General features: G+C 40.7%; 1 protein-coding gene and 1 long non-coding RNA gene across 5 annotated transcripts in view; one reads left to right on the top strand and one right to left on the bottom strand.

Moving 5' to 3' along the window:
* ATXN1 (ataxin 1) overlaps nucleotides 1-3,196 on the bottom strand; it is a 492,208-nt gene extending 489,012 nt beyond the window's left edge. For 2 of the 3 annotated variants that reach the window (XM_027875603.1, XM_027875900.1), the window contains exon 1: nucleotides 3,003-3,196. The gene's annotated coding sequence lies outside the window, so the exon portion shown is untranslated. Of the gene's footprint in view, nucleotides 1-1,466; nucleotides 1,757-3,002 lie in introns of those variants that run through there. The other variant, XM_027875680.1, reaches the window with a different exon arrangement.
* LOC114053100 overlaps nucleotides 2,198-13,157 on the top strand; it is a 33,558-nt gene continuing 22,598 nt past the window's right edge. The window contains exons 1-3 of one of the 2 annotated variants that reach the window (XR_003570345.1): nucleotides 2,198-2,272; nucleotides 3,970-4,013; nucleotides 4,330-4,534. This is a non-coding gene — a long non-coding RNA (uncharacterized LOC114053100). The remainder of the gene's footprint in view (nucleotides 2,273-3,969; nucleotides 4,014-4,329; nucleotides 4,535-13,157) is intronic. The other variant, XR_003570347.1, reaches the window with a different exon arrangement.

Here is a 13,157-nt window from a genome sequence, read left to right as displayed (position 1 = left end):
GACTGATCAGGGCTGGAGTAAGTGCATTGCAAACCTACACCATTGACATGTATCTACATGATGAAAAAGACAATCAGGCAGAAGGTTCAAGAGAACCCATCAACCTCTGCTTTATATAGAAGATGGCATTAAAGCCTATTTATTAGAGAGATCTGCTAACCAGTAAAATATTGAATGATGCATGAACAGTTAGAGGGCAGAGGAGATTAAATAGCATGGTATTAGCAGCTATGATGCAACCTCTTTCCAATAGCTTATTGTGGGATTCCCACCCCCCTTCCCTTTTCTCTGGTAGCTCCCTCCGTCAATAACCTTCATTCCAAGGAGTCAGCGGATCAAACTATTCTCATCCGCTGAATAATGCAAAGAGGTTGTCGGAAGATGGCAGGGGTCTCTGTTAACTGAAGGTTTCATCAAAAACCCAAATGCTGAAAGCTTACCTAAGACATTAGCAAAAGTGTGCCTAAAAATATCTAATAAGTAACTAACCATTACTACATAATATATAACAATGACGATTAAAAATTAAGTGCAATCTATATTATAAAAAAAACAAATATCACCGAACTGGGACTACTCTATTTCTAAAATTGAACTTATTCACCTATACTCACTGCTGTGTATTCAAGACCATATTTAAGGAGAAGATGATATTTCAAAGCATTAGCTTTTATTGTTTATGGACAACGGGGTCTTCTGATTTTGTTAACTGTATCCTGAGCATCTTGTGGGGGAAGCTCAGAATCTCATCCGGGATAGATCCAGTTTGGAGGAGTCCCTACTGCACAGCATACGGTAAACAAAATAAAAATAGCTTGTTCTTGTTATCCACATAGAGCATTATATAACCAGCTTCCGACTTGCTTTTTTTTTTTTTTGCCATTACTACTCTTCAGCAATTTCCCCATCTGCAAAAGTATTTAAATGTTCCCAATTTTTGTAGGGTTGTAGCTATCAAAAACAACAAAACAAAACAGTGCTGGAACGGGTTTTGGCTGATTCCCAATGTCCTTGGAAACTGTGCAGTGTTCCCCCCCACCCCCGACACAATCTCCACCATCAGCTTCAATCCTTCCTCCCTCACCCCTCACTAAGGTTCTCCCTAGAAAATTTGAATTGTTTTACCACTTCCAGCAAAACCCCTGCATGGCCTGAAACAAAACGAAAGCCCAGCACAGGAAGTTTGAGGCCAATTGAGGTGGGGGGGGGGGAGAAGGTGAAGGGGTTGAAGCCGGTGCAGAAAAAACCAGGAGATCAGAGATAACCAAGCTCCCAATCTCAAAGTCTCTTTCCAAGCATGACCCCTTCCCCCAATACACACACACACACACAAACACACAAACAGACACACTCACACACACGCCCCTCTTATTACAACACCTCACTTCTACCTCTCCCCTTTCGGCCCTGCTTGCATACCCTCCCCCTCTCCCTCACTTGTCCTCTGGGGACTGGCCTGCACTCACTCAGCACTGGAACAAGTAGGAGGCGGTGGTAGTGGTAGTGGTGATGGTGTCTCCGGCCTGGCCCGGCCCTGAGTGAACAGCGGGGCTACTGGGCGCATCCCAATCCCTGCAGCGCCTCCTCCTCCTTCTCCTTCCCCTCCTCCTGGCTTCATTCACCCTCTCAGCAACCACACAACCCCTTTCACTCTAGGCACGGGGGCAGGACTTGCCCCACGGCCACCAGCTCCTCTACTACTCTCTTACGCTCTCTCCTGTGCAACGTGCAGCCGGCACCAGCGAAAAGCCTCCCCCCACCCCCTGAACGGAGTGCTAGCCAGGCACCGGGCAGCAGCAGCAGCAGAGCGGTGGTGGCGGCGGCGGCGGCGGCGGCGGCGGCGGCGGCGGCGGCAGCAGCAGCAGCTGAGGCTCCACATGATCAGGAAGCAGCCGCACAAACAAGGCAGTAGCCAGCCAGGGCCGCCACTCCAGCCGCTGCCGCTGCTCAGGGCACCCACAGACACACACTCACGCGCGCGCGCGTCCCCTCCCCGTTACCCTTCTCAGCCTCAGTCTCTCTGTCTCTCTGTCTCTGTCTCTCTGTTCCCCCTTTACTCCCTCTCCCCAATACTCCCACCCCTCTTCTCCTAGCCAGGGCAGTAGATCTTGGCCACTTGCAAAGTCCTGAGCGGAACCCCCCCCCCGGCCACTTCTCCTAGACGCGTGCACACACACACACACACACACACACACACACACACACACACACACACAGAGGAGGACAGTCTTTCCAGGCTTGGCGACCCCCAGCAGCAAGGAGGAAGAAGCCGGTAAGCTGCGAGTCCAGCCCTCCCCAGAATCAACACATACCTACGGGTGCACGCTCTCTCTCTCTCACACACACACACACACACACCCCACAGAGTCCCTCCACCCCCCAGTCTAGAGAGTGCAAAGTGGGGGTGAGTGGGGTGAGTGTTGGGGGGGGTGAGGTGGAGAAGAGTGCAGGCTTCTGCTGACTCCTTCTTCGCCACCCCGAGGGAGGACATTTCTTACATGCACTCGGGAGCCCGAGTAGCAGCAGCAGCAGTAACAGGGGTGCAATGAATCTCCCCGGGCACCCAGGGACAATCCACCCCCCCCCGCCCCCTCCCCCCTGGGGCGCGTGTCCCCCACCCCCACTCCCGCCTACACCTATTCCATCTGCTTCCTGGCCTGTTCCCTTAGCCAATTGCCCCAGCGCTGGGAGTGGGGGTGTTGGCAACAGAGAGGCTGAAGCGTAGGAAGGTTGTATGTACACACACGCACACAACATACACACACACAACACAACGCGTATTATTTTCTTCTCTGCTCTTCCAGCTGTTGTCGGTGCCGCCGCCGTTTGAGGGTTTAGGTTGGATTTGTTTGTTGTTGTTGATGATGTTGTTCCCGGGATAGCAGAAAGAAGGGTCTTAATCTACATAAGGGGAGAAGAGGACGGGGAGGGGGGTGAGGGGGAGGAGAGTAAGAAGGGGGAGGGGGAGAGAAAGAAACAGGAGGAAAAAAATAGCCACTTACTGTAAAGTGTAAATGGATCTGGGGTTGCTTGGGGAAGGGGGGCAGAGGGAGAGAAACAATGTCTTGCGGCGGCTGTTGCTGCTTGCTGCTGCTGTTGCTGATCCACAGGGCTTGTTTTTTATCCCCCTGCAGTGAAACAGGTCCTGGACGTCTCTGCCACTGTAGTAGAAATGATGTCTGCGGTATACACTGTTCTCTCCTCCTCCACTCCCCTCCCTCTCTCCCTCCTCCCTCCACCCCCCCCTCTCTTTCCCTCTTTCTCTCCCTCCCTCCCTCCCTCTCTTGCTTGCTCGCTTGCTCCAGTATGTAAATGTGTAATAGAAGCCAAATATGGAGCAGTTGGCTGCCGCTGCAACCGCTCAAGGATCCTACTGGGGGGGGGGAGTGAAAAGAGCTGGGGGGGCGGGGGCAGAGGAGGCCGGACGGGGGGGGAGGGGGAGGAGGCAAGGCAACTCTTTGGCGAACATCCAGGAGAGCCACACAGATTATTGCATACGCACAGCAGAGCCTGGCCAGCCGGGCTTAACCCTTCCTTGGTCTCTGCACAGCCTTCTTCTAAGAATTTACTGGGAGGGATTAAGGATTGGCGCGGGGGGGGGGGGGGGGGCAGTGGGGGGGAGAAGCAGTTTTCATTCCAAAACCTGCACCCATTAACCACTCCTCCGAAAAAGTAGCTTTGGGGATGGGAGGAGGTGAGGGATGAGAGTAAGGGAAGAGTGTCATAAATGAGAGGTCAAGGTAGTGGGGCTGACTTATTTAAACCCCGGTCTTAGCCGCCGCCACTGCCATGCCCCCCACCCCCACCTGCACACAAACACACATGCGCGCACACGAACACACACACGCGCGCACACACACACACACACACACACACACACACACACACACTCTTCTTTCACTTCCTTGGCAAGCAAGGCAGGGAAAGGTCTCCGAGAAGCTCCGACTGACTTTTTTACTCAAACCCCAGGGAGATTACAGAAGTGTCGACTAGAGGAGAAGAGGAGGATCAAGGTGAGTGTCAGAGAGAGAATTGCTCAATCGCCGCTGGTCTAACCGAACTCACAGCTCCGCTGGACACTGATGCTCGATGTATCTTGCCTCTGCTAAATGAACAGCTCATGTCTACCCTGAAACCGGTTGGGCAAGCAAGTGGGTTAGTAATACAAGGCTTTGGGAGCTCATTCTCTAATTCAGAAAATCGAGGGTGACTACAAGGTCCCTTTCTACTGGGGCAACTTTGAGGGCCGCTAGGTATACACTTACTTCCACTATCTCTGAAACCTAGTTACTGACTATCCCTTGCCCATTCCCTTACTCTCAAAAACAGGCCCGGAAAGATTCTTTGGACCCCGATGTTCAGTAACCATTCCTAATGTCTAAGCAGAGCAGCCAGCTACAGCAGAAAACATCACCTTCACCTGGACAGTGTCAAGTTCATTGATTTAATCAGAAATGAGGTCCTAGTGAGAGATGGGGAATGACAAACATCAAATGAACTTTAGAAAGCTCCAAGCAATCCTCTGGGCTCAGTGGTAAGCTCTTCAGGGTTGTTAGGTTTTTGTTTTGGGGTTTTGTTTTGTTTTTTATCCCTTGTTGAATGTTACCTCAGTAGGAAGGAATCTCTTTCTGAGAAATATTCGCCTTGCCAACAGGTGTGGCAAACATAGAGAAAAAGAAGCCACATTCATGCTGAAGCAAGCTCAGCTTCCTCTTATGGCAGATAAATGGGGAACCTATAGGTGTCAGGACACTGTCTAGCCCCCTTCAAGGAGAAACAGGCAACATATAGCTCAAAAAGAAGTTTAGCATTGTATTTTAATACTCTACTTGTTGCCTGTATGTATGGATCTTTCAGCTGCATTCATGTGTGACTGAAATACATTAGTCAACATGTCATGCAAATCCAGAATCACCAAAAGAAATGTGATGTCGGCTTGTAGACCCCTTAAGGGTTGCAAAGCCTTATACTTTAGATATGAAAATAAAACAGTGTGTAGAGTATGAAAAATAGTTTTTTTCTACAATTTTGAAAATCCAAGCACATAATTTGTTACTCATAAAAAGAACCATTGGTCATCATTACTCATTTTTACATTTTTATTTATTTTTACCATTTGAAAATCCAGGGTCTGCTGTTCAATGACATTGTTGGTCTCATTACAGCCTCTAGTGGACAGTTATGATCCATTTCTCAAAAAGCTGTGGTCTTTTTTGCTGTTCCAATTGACAAGCATTAGCAAAGTAAAGGTTGGTATCAAATAACATAATAGGTAAAATTTTAACATCCTCATCAGAGTGGGGATTTTGAACAAAAAACGGGAACTGGTTGGTTTTATGCAATAATGACTCCTCTTTTGTGAACCTCAGGTATTATTACTGGCTTGTGAATAAATAGAGCTGCTGCTATTCCTTTCAGCTTCAGACAGTTTTCATAAAAACTAAATTCATCTAAAATATTTTTATAACAGAAAATATTGGTTGCCATGTTTTTGGCTTAAGTGAGATATTTTTATTCCAACTCATAATCTGCAGACTGTCCAATCCACCTCCAGTCTATTTTTAGTCATCTTGCATTAAGATAATTTTTTAATAAAGAGAGCAAATATTTTTATTATTTCATTGACATAAGCAGTTCAAGTTATTTTAACAGCCTTCAGCAAATTTAAACTCATAATTCAGATTAGAGTCAGCCAATTAATTTAAATGCACCCTTAAGGAAACTAAATCTGTATATTACTAAGACAGTAAAACAAGAATGTGCCATTAATTTCTGAAATGAACAGCAATAAACTATGACTTAAATCTGTAACTATTTCTTCCTGCAAGTCCAAAGCTAAGCATAATTCTCATGATACTGTTTCATGATCTAGGATATTGGAAGCAGTTGTTTTCAGATGAGAAAGGATTAAATTGCAAATAAGAGAAATCCGGCACTGTCTCTTTAAAAGTGAGACTATCTCATGCAAATAAAAGCTTAGTCAAAGGAGTACAGCTTTCATGAAGCAGTAAGCAAATGTGTAGTACTATAGTACTATTCACAAACCAGATATTACATTCATACACGGACAGGGCAAACTTTAAAAGGCAAGGAAATGCCTAGGAAAGCCTTCCATTCTATCCCCTACCACCATCGTACTCCTGGATTCGGGGAATCTTCCTACCTAACATATGTCATGGATTACTTAGCTATCAGGAACATATAAAGAATTCTACTCATTAAATTTTATTGGCAGCATATTTGTGGGATTAGAAAAATTGTATCAAGAATGCTTTTATATTTTAAAATGATTTGCTATAAAATAGTAGTTTCCAAAAAATTCATAACTCCCACAATATCCCACTTAACTCCTTTACTCACCTTTTCCTCCCTGATTCTTGTCTCTTCTGTGCCTATTCCTAGATTCTTGTCCCCATCAATTTGTGGCTTTAAAGGTTTGCAGTTTTTTTTAAGACATAATTATTTTCTACCATTTCTGTGTTCCAGTTCATGAACTCCCCCTAATTTGTGCACACTTTTTTTTTTTTTTTTTGCTGCTTTTTGCAAAGACACTGCACCCTGCTGAGGAAATTGTACTGAGGTCTTGATGAGTTAATGTTTCCATCAAAGCAGTAGAGGGAGCACAAGTGTACTGAATGTAATAATTGTATGGGTCTCTAACTTAAGGGCAATTTAAAAATAGTGGTTCATAAATTGGTTTATTGGCAGTTGTCTGATAGGTATGCTTTGTTTAATTTTTTACAGAGATACGGAGTTAAAATATTTACTACCAGGTTATAGCAGTTGGAGATTTGGACTGATGTAGGCATCTTTTCAAGTTTAAGCTCAGCAAATATGCCTATTTAAAGTTTTTATTTAAATTCTTTAATTGAATTTTGATCTTATTACCCCCCAAAAGAAAAAACTTACAATATACCCAAACCAAACACTGCTACTTTGGATAGGCCTTCCTCAAAAACAAAGTTAGTTCATAAACACAGTCAACCCTATCTCATTTTAATTGAAGGACTTGGAGCAAAAAAAAAAAGACATTTACGTAAGTAAGCACAAGATCAAAATAATGTTGTTTGGAATGAAATATTGTTTTAAGAATATGTAGTAATATTAATTTCCCATCAATTTTGACTGCTTAGCTTCAAGACACATGATAAGAATTTATCTTATATTTGTATAGCACCTTATATACTTTAAAAGCCCTTTTTATCTTTATATATTCCTTTGAGGTGAGTAAGATGATAGATTAGGCAACTGAGATTCATGGAGGTTATATAATTTAGGCAAGGTTACAGAGGAGTGTCAGAACTTGCTGGAAAACTCAGGCCTACTGACTCTTAGTCCAGTCAGATTTTTCCATATAACCTGTAAATTGATCATCAAATTCATTTCTTACTGATCTGTTCAAGGCCTGGGTTCAAATTTTGACTCTAAAATTGTCATTATCTTCACAGGGTAGTCATTTTACACCTCTGAACATCACTTCTTTTTTTCATCTATATTTACCTGGGGAAACATATCTAACTCTTTAGAAGGTGAATTTCTGTTGTGATGAATGAGGACATCTCTGAAGGAGCAGTCCTGCGCTACTGCTCAAATTCTATTTTGTTCCTGGATCACTTACTCAGCAGCCCTCACACTCACTGGGGCTTATTGTATCAGTTCAGCAAACCAATATAAGATGCAAACCACATCATTTAAAAGTTGATTTTTTAGAAAACATATAGCAGCTGAGCAATACTTTACTTCTAGTTCAATAACTCAATTACTAACTTGAAAAAAGTTAAAAAAATATAGGCCATATCATATATGTATCTTTCCTCATTAAATTGATTTAAAATTACATTAGCAAGCTCATGTGTTTTTTAGCTGGTAAACATGTATTTAATTTTATCTTTTTTTTAATTGCCAAAAATAATTTCCTCCTAGCTGGGGATAAGCAATGCCAAGTTTCTGCCTGTAGCGATTTGGTATGGCTGTGTAATAAACCTTAGCAAGCAAGACTTTATCATGGAAACAGTGACAGACCCTTAACTCTGCTATAATAAGTAGGGTGTTATCCTACATGTGTCATTACAAAATATGAGCAAATCATAATGCCCATGGAAAACAAATACACTTTCCTTAGATTACACTCCCAAATAGAAGTAGGCAGACTGAAAAAAGCAAAACAAACTTTGAAAAAACCCAAACCACACACACAATGGACACTAAGGTCAAAATCACCACACCCAGACCAAAGTAGTCGAGCTGTATGTTTGCCACAAGGGAAGCTAAGGGAACATGCTTATGAATCATTTTCCTTTCATCATCTACACATAATGTGGGACAACAGGCTGCTGGGTAATGAAAATGACATCACTAATACTTAAAATTAAAATATTTTGTGTAGGATAATTTGCACACACTTCATGCTTCAATAGTGTTGGCCTTAGGGTTAATTTAAAATAAGTGTATGTTTGCAATTAAAAACATACACAGTTGGAATTTGTAAAAGTTCTACATGTTACATTGGCCCATGATTAATACTGAGAGTTGGAAGATAGCCCAGGGATTGCCAAGGAGCCCAGAGAATGGTGTATGGAATCCAGACTGGGAGATTTGGGTTCTCATCATGTCTCTGTCTAGAGTGTAAGGGTTGGCCCATGTTAAATAAATCACTTAGTCACCCCTCAGTTTCCCTAAATGTAATATATAAATATGAATTACTTTCTATTGTACTGTGTTTTGGGGGCTGGAAAAGAACATAATAGTGCCTAAGGGCCAAATGATGCTACTTCTGAACAGGTATTGGCCTGCCAGAAAAGCTATGTGACTTCTCCATGGCTCACAATTAGTGGAGCTCATGCTTACAGCTTTTGAAAAAAAAAATGCTTAAACTCCATGAGCTCTGAACTGCCACAACATATCTTTTTTTTATTATTTAAACAAAATGAATTTACTTGCTAGGTTTTGGGCACAGTACCAGCTACTCAGCAACTTGGAGAGATTGATGTACAAACCTTTGCTCCATTTAGAAAGCATAGGCCCTCTGGATTTACAGCTGCTCATGCTGCTTTGGGCTGAATGGTCTTGGGCTTATACCTTCTAGTAACAGATGGTTTATGCACTGTGCTGATAATGAAAATGAAATAATTTGCCTCCTAACTAGAAAAGAGAACAAAACCACCAGAAGGGAAAAAATGGTGGTTTCTGTTGTCCTGGTATATATATATATATATATTTTTAATATTTCTAATGCATTTAAGTCCAATGTGAGACTTACAAAGAAAATAGTGAGGCAAAAGTTTTAAATTAGTCTTTGATTTTGGAAATAAGTCCTAGATAAATTTTAATTCACACACACACAAACTATATCCAAATTTAAATATAAGATAGTAGCCCTTAAAATGCTAAGGTTTCTAAATATTAAAGATCACATCACACAAATGTAGAAGTAGTTCATATACCCCAAAATAGATAATTTTGATTTCATGAAATTGAAAAGGTTTTATACAAGTAAAATTAATGCATAACATAAAAAGTGAGGTGCTTAGGCAAAGAAACTTCATATCAAATATTCCTAATATGGGTTTGGTGTCCTTCTGTATTTATTAAGTGCTTACTATATGTCATGAACTGGGCTAAGTGCTGGGCATGGAAAGAGACTAAGAAAGATGGATCAGACAGGTAGAAGGAGAACCAGGAAAGAAAAGTACCGTGAAAACTGAGAGAGAAGAGGGTATCCAGAAGAGGGTGATCAATAATGGCAGAGGTTGTAGAAAGGTCAATAAGGATGAGGTCCAGTAAAAAACTGTTAGATTTGGCAATTAAGAATTTGGTAACTTTATAGAGAACAGTTTCAATCAAATTATGAGGTTGGAAGCAAGACTGCAGAAGGTTGAAAAAAAAGTTAGAAGAGAAGAAATATCCAAGCTATATAGACAACTTACAAATATAAACCAAAAGCCATTCCCCAATAGATAAGTAGTTAAGGGATATCAACAAAGAATTATCAAAAGAACACATACAAATTAATAGACAGTCATGTGCTAAAATGTTCCAAATAAAAGAAATGCCAATCAAAACAGTTCTGAGGTTTCAGCTTTCCCCCAGCAAATTGACAAAGGTGATAAATGATGGGAATAGTAAATGTTAGTGGGAGTGTGGAAAGGAAGGAACACTAATGCATAGTTAGTGGAACTGTGAATCTATACAGTTCTGGAAAGCAGTTTGGAATTCTACAAAGAAAATGGCTAAAATGCCTATACTCTTGACTCTAGAGCTGTTCTACTAACAAAAAGAGAAGCAAAAATAATTATAACTACTTTTTGTGATAACAAAGAACTGGGGAAAAAAAGACTTCCATCAATTGGGGAATAGCCAAACAAATTGTGGTACATGAATACTGAAAAGTGTTATGACTTGCAAGAAGGTATGATCATAAATTAATACAGAAAAGCATGGGAAGACATTAACTGATGCAAAGTGAAGTAAACAGAGCTAGCAACACAATATACATAATGACTACATCAATGTAAATGGAAGGAACTGTTTCAAAATGATAGTGAATAGGTTTGTCCTCAAAGAAGAGATATGAGAAGTGAGGAGTTCACAGATACGGAAAACAATATATAATGTCAGACTGTTTTCAATGGATTGATTGGTTTTGCAGATTTTTTCCCCTATTTTTTAAAAAAATTCTTTGTTACAAAGGATGATTTTTGGGTGAGGTGGTGAGAGATACAGGAAAAATCTAGGCAATGTAAAAACAAAAGATACCAGTAAAATCTCTTTGAAAAAAAAAACAACAAAATAAACAAACTTATCAGGTTGTATAACCTTGATCTTCTAATGTAGCTCTTTTTGCACAAAGGGAAAACAGGCAGTGTTTCAGGGTTTAGAATAAGGGAGTTGAACTTTGCTATTGGCTAGGAGTATTTGGAAACCTATTAAAGCATTCCATTAAAATCTTAGCATTATGCTACCACAAAAGAAATCCATTCTTCAAATTCAAATCAAAGCCAAGAGATACTATTGGGCTATTAGAAGGGACAAAATTTAAATGTCAACTGCCTTTTGATGATAAAAAAGAACAGGTAAAAATGACCAGAATTAAGTAGTTGATGGAACTAGATGTGCCTAATTCTTCTGTAATCTCTTGTGACATTGAAATGAATGGTTATAGGATCTCAATACATCCACTATATTTCCTATTCTTCCTGTTTTGACCTCTGCCACTAAAGCCTCTTCAATGAGGGTTAGAACTGGAGTGTCATTTGCATGATCCAATGAGGAGGGGACCCTGGACTGAAAATCAGACCTGTTCTTATGTTAGCTCCACCGCTCATTTGTTGAGGGATTTCAAACATGTTCCTTCACTTTTGTGAGCTGCACCTTCCTCAACTGAAAAATAAAGGTATTGGACATATTGGTCTTTAATGGTCCCTCCAGGACCTACTACCTTTAGGTCTTTGATATTGTTAATATTAAGTGTTTCCATCTCTTTATTTTTAAAATATAGAGGCAATGTGGTATGATGGTGAGAGTGCTAAGCTTTAAGTCAGAAGGATTTACTTGGCTTCCAACACTAACTATGTGACCCTGAGCAAGTCACCTAACCTCTATGTGCTTCAAACAACCTCTCTCCCCACTAAGTCATAGAGAAATTCAGAGAGAATTCCTTACACTAACAAACTCAGGGATGCCTTAACTACTTTTAAAATACTTGCCACCATAAAGAATTGCAAATTAAAGGGATGCCCATTAATTTGGGGAATAGCAGAACAAGTTAAGGTATATGATTGTGGTGGAATGCTTTTGTGCTATAAGAAATTATGAGCAGAATGCTCTCAGAAAAACTTGGGAAGACTTATGTGAACTAATACAAAGTGAAGTGAACAGAACCAGAATATTGTACACAGTAACAACAATATTGTATGATGATCAACTGTTAATGACTTAGTCTCAGGAACAATGATCCAAGACAATTCCAAAGGGTTCATGATGAAAATTTTTATCTACTCTCAGAGAAAGAACTGATGGACTCTGAATGCAGATAGAAGCATACTTTTTTTTTTACTTTATTTTTCTTGGGTGGTTTTTTGGCCTGCGTTTTCTTTCTCTACATAGCTAATATGGAAATATATTTTGTATGACTGCACATATATAATCTATATCAAATTTCTTGCCTTCTCAAGAAGGAGGAGGGAAGGCAGGGAGGGAGAGAATTTGGAACTCAAATTAAAAAAAATTAATGTTAAAATTGTTTTTACATGTAATTGGAAAAAAATATAAATTTTTTTTAAATAAAATATTTTCCACCAGGACCACTACCATCACTAAAGTCACCATCTCTTCCCTTCTCCCCTCCCCAACAACTTTTTGGAGAAAAATCCACTGGCAAATTTATATATTCAGGGAAATTGCCCATGTTAGGATTACTGGGATTGTCACACAATCCCTTTCATATTTGCAGAACCACTATTAGAAGTCTGTAAAATAACTAAGCTTAACTATTACTGGGTGGAAAAGATGTATAATATTCCTAAGATTGATTACTGAAGATACAGATTTGCTTTGTATCTGTGGCATGGACACAGGAAGAGATAGCTACTGCCACTGATGCTATTTGACAGAGAATAATAGCCCTCAGCCTTACTGTAAATTATAAACAATCCCTTTCTAAGTGCAAAATGAATGCATAGAATGGGGGACCCTGTCAGCTAGAATATGAGTAAATCAAGTAGAAGAACACAAATTATTCACTAACACCACTATAGCCAAATTTTTATTCAGTTAGTAGTACTGTTGTTAGATCGCTTTTGTTCTTTGTCAGAGAGCTGGGAGAAATTAATACATTATAATTATAATAAATGTGCAGTGGTATCTCAGTAGCATCTCCTTTTTAAGCCAAGCACATTAAATTATCTCTCTTCCACTCTGCTCCCCCCTCCCTCCCCCAGGCTTAAAATGGATTGCATAGAAATGAATAGTAAGAAAATTCCTCTCCTGGGGTCAACATTTTCCCAGTTGATTTCCTAATTTTATTCCCAGCCCCAAACCTTTCCCCCTTTCCCCTGCAGTTACTCATATTAAATTTAAGGCAACCTAGATGACCCAGAATGTTTTTAATGGCCTCCTGTACATTCTTGTGCCAAGATGAGAAGTTACTCCTGAGGCTG

This window comes from Vombatus ursinus, unplaced genomic scaffold, assembly GCF_900497805.2.
Source record: "Vombatus ursinus unplaced genomic scaffold, bare-nosed wombat genome assembly UNPS02000577.1, whole genome shotgun sequence".
NCBI classification, from domain to species: domain Eukaryota; kingdom Metazoa; phylum Chordata; class Mammalia; order Diprotodontia; family Vombatidae; genus Vombatus; species Vombatus ursinus.
Note: the sequence above shows the minus strand (reverse complement) of the source record. Positions and strands in the feature narration are given on the sequence as shown.